Here is a 3624-nt window from a genome sequence, read left to right as displayed (position 1 = left end):
CTGAGAATCGGCTATTATTTAACTTCAACAGCAGTAGAGACCGTTTCAAAATCTTCGCACGAATTGGTCGGATCGCCCGGTGCAATACAACGACCACACACAAGACAGGCGTCAAGTAAGGGGGGGACGCGGTAGTTATGCGGGATTTTCCTCCATAGCGAAGGCATACCCACTAAACCTCTCTGTTCCTCCAACGCATCGGGACGGGACCACGGGCACGCTTCCGCTCTCGTCCGCGGCCCCGTCGTGGATGTCCCCCTGCACCAATGTACAAAAAAAGGCGGCGCCTGGTAAAGCGGGTCACTGATACTTGATGACCACGACCAGTCTGACAAGACTGTAACGAAGAAGAAGTTTGAGTCTGAGAATGTCACCAATATAGACAAGAAAAAGCGTAGGTCCAAGGATGCTACCCTGCGGAACACCAAAACCGATAGATAATGGATCACTGGCTACTTCACCCACTTTAACTGTTTGGCGCCTATCAGTAAGGTAGCTACAAAACTATTGCAGAGCTTGTCCTCTTACACCCGAGACTTCAAGTTTCCTGAGCAAGATATCCGAGGAGACCGTGTCGAAGGTCGAGGTAGATAGCTGCATCTTCAGTTGATTTACCTTTCGTGAAACAAACCTGGTTATAGGATAGGAGTTTGTTTTTGTTAAGAAAAGCTAAGAGACGACCGTTCACAATTTTATTCAGAATTTTAGAAAAAACACTTAAAAGTGAAACAGGTAGTTATAGGATCGTTTTTAAGACCATTTTTATCGGTGGGAGACACATGAGCCAGTTTCCACTGATACGGGAAACATCCAAAAGCCAGACTAATGTTGCAAATACAGGTAAGAGGCTCCAAGACAGTATCTTTAACTTCCTTGATGAATCGTGGCTTTATCCCGTCTGGGCCAGGAGCACTGTCCAATTTCAATTCGCAGATTAATTTATTAACCTCATCCACGTCGGTCGGATGTAGGAAAAGGGAACTTGTTGCCAAAGAAGCGCTTTCAACTTCTACTGCTAACGAAGTTGTAGTCGTGGAGCGTTTAGATAATATATTAATAGCTAGTTTTTGTCCTACCGTGGCGAAGTGATTATTACAACTGTTTAAGAAATACTTTGGAGAATCTTTTAGAGTTGTGAGATCACAAGCCGAGTTGATTTTATTTGAACAGTGGCAGATACTTTTAATTGACTTCCACAACTTCTTCGGGTCGTGGAAGCAATTCCGCGTTTTGTCTGATGAGTACGCGTCTCGGAGGTCTGACTTTAGTCCTGTTCCTCTTTCCACCCTTTTTCTTACAAGAAAAGCTTAGGGAATGGTAGTGGTTTTTCCGGATGAGAGAATGCATGGGATGGGAAAATATTCACTTATATCCTACGTCGATGAAAGGGAGACAAAGAATTGCAATTGTCTGTCTAAAAATAATATTAAAAAAAAACTATTTGTTGATGCCGCGCGGTAGGAGTAATTGTTATCGTTGGCAAAGAGCCTTTATTATTGTATTTACAGTAATGGGAAGGCGGGTCTCTACAGAGCGAGAGAGAGCGTAGACGTTATAAGTACATGCCTTTGGCATGGCATGACCTTTGGACCGGCCACACGTGTCGGTGCGTGAACGAGCCAAATATAACGCAACGAATGCTACAAGGATTACCGTTTTGTTAGTTAGTTGGGAGTAAGAATGAACAATGTGGTTTTATACAAGCGCTATAATAACAATCTACATTACTTTAGTTAATCGATTGCAATTCGGCGTCTTCAAACTTTTTTGGTGGTCCTCCACGTTCTTCATTTCTCACATCAAAATCATTATTTCTGAACTGTTGGAACCATCTTTATCATGTTGCTTCTGATTGAGCATGATCACCATATGCCTCGACAAGCATTCGATGCGACTCTGCACCACTTTTCTTCAAATGAAAACAAAAAATTAATGCTTTCCGCAAGTCATCACTTTCTGGTACAAAATTCGACATTTTTAACACGATGAAAAAATATAATGTTGTCTGTTCAATGACTTGATGTAGACTAAATATGTTTCACAGATGTCATAGCAAAGAAAGAAAAGATAAAGGCTCGTTTTAGACAAATGTTCCTATCCCTATCGAGACATTTGTATCTTGACGCTCACTTCGTACCGGTATACCTGGTATATGTACAGTTCACTCGTCACTCACAAGCGGTTACAATGGAACTTAAATACGAGCGAAAATCATAACGGTCCAGTAAAGTGTCAGTCGGGCAATTCGCATGAAACTTCTTGTTTTATGAAAATTGCGCCGGCAGAATATGGCGGTTTAAGCATTACAGCTTGGCGAGATAAAATTCTTTGTTAAATCTTTTGTATGAAAAATAAATAAAAAAAAAGAACAAGGGAGTGAAGAATACGCGAAAGTAAAATAAAACTAGTAGTAAATCTTGTCCTAATATATTTTATTACATTCGGCGTCGACCTGCGACTGCGAACTGCCGATACCTCTAAATACATAACTATTACGTAAAAGGTAACGCAACCAATATTTTTTTACATTTCAATATATTATTACAACGTTTCATTCTAATCTGTCAATGCAAATAACAACAAAATAATTATTTGATTAGATCTAATCCTACCTGGATTAGATCTAATCAAATAACTCAAATATCGTCGAAATTTTACCTCGCAAATAGGCAAATCCGGCGCGCGCTTCATTTCACATCGTATAAAAGAATTGCCAAATGTGTTATATATTAAAAAGTACATACAAATTCCTCTAAAACTAGTTTTAGGAATAAGTAGTGTGCGGTTGAGATGCAGTACATCCATCACCGAATCCCGCCGAGGAAATATCGCTCGACACTCGCTGCAATCAGGTACTTAGGTAGTTTTTGCTGTGGGTTAAATTGTCCGAAGTGAAAAAATCTAACTTTATAGGGCAGTAGTTATATGGTATTAAAATTACTTGTCATATCTCGTACATTATTTTCTTAAAAATTTGCAACAAGCATTTCCATGCTATGTTATATTATATTGAAGTGAGTAAATCCCCCTCACTCTTCACCCCTCGCCGCTCCACCGACGCTGTTTCTCTTCACCGTACTTCAATAGATCGTTGGCGTCCAAGTGGGCGTTTTTGTATGGGAACAATTTGTGCTCAAACGCCTGTGTCTAAAATTTTATTTTAGATTTAGCAAAAAAAATCAACATCGTTTTTATTTATAATATATGTAAAGCTTTTCAAGTGATAAATAAAAATATAATAACCTAATTAAATACATAATTAAAACAGTACCTATTATGTACTTCCAGGAGCGAAAGTTTCGCACTGACCTTGGGTTTTGTCCGTACATTTACAATAACAAATGTATGTAATAAAATGAGCATTATGAGCAATACACTAACTACGTCTCAAATATTCTAGGAAGCATTACGTAGCACTAGTGTTTCAAGTTCTTTCCTCACTTCATACGAGAGTGAAGACACCGACCGCGCCCCATCCACCAGCACTTTGGGAATAATCAACATCGGAACCGGTTTCATATCCACGACTTTTATTTAAGTGCGGCCCTTTTCGGGATCGTCCGGCTCGAACCGAAAAAATTGCGAGCTCCGCCGTTAGTTCGATGTGAACACTACCTTCTTATG

The 3624-nt window shown here is 39.8% G+C and overlaps 1 long non-coding RNA gene across 1 annotated transcript; it reads right to left on the bottom strand.

Annotated features, from left to right (window-relative positions):
* Window positions 1-2411: 2411 nt before the first annotated feature.
* On the bottom strand, window positions 2412-3618 carry LOC106116561 (uncharacterized). The gene is made up of 2 exons (XR_001227826.1): window positions 3272-3618; window positions 2412-3147 (listed from the first exon to the last, which is right to left on the bottom strand). It is a non-coding gene; the product is annotated as an uncharacterized LOC106116561 (long non-coding RNA).
* Between the last annotated feature and the right edge of the window lie 6 nt (window positions 3619-3624).

This window comes from Papilio xuthus, unplaced genomic scaffold, assembly GCF_000836235.2.
Source record: "Papilio xuthus unplaced genomic scaffold, Pxut_1.1 DF827714.1, whole genome shotgun sequence".
NCBI lineage: Eukaryota > Metazoa > Arthropoda > Insecta > Lepidoptera > Papilionidae > Papilio > Papilio xuthus.
The sequence above is the reverse complement of the archived record's forward strand: the minus strand, read 5'-3'. Positions and strand labels throughout refer to the sequence as shown.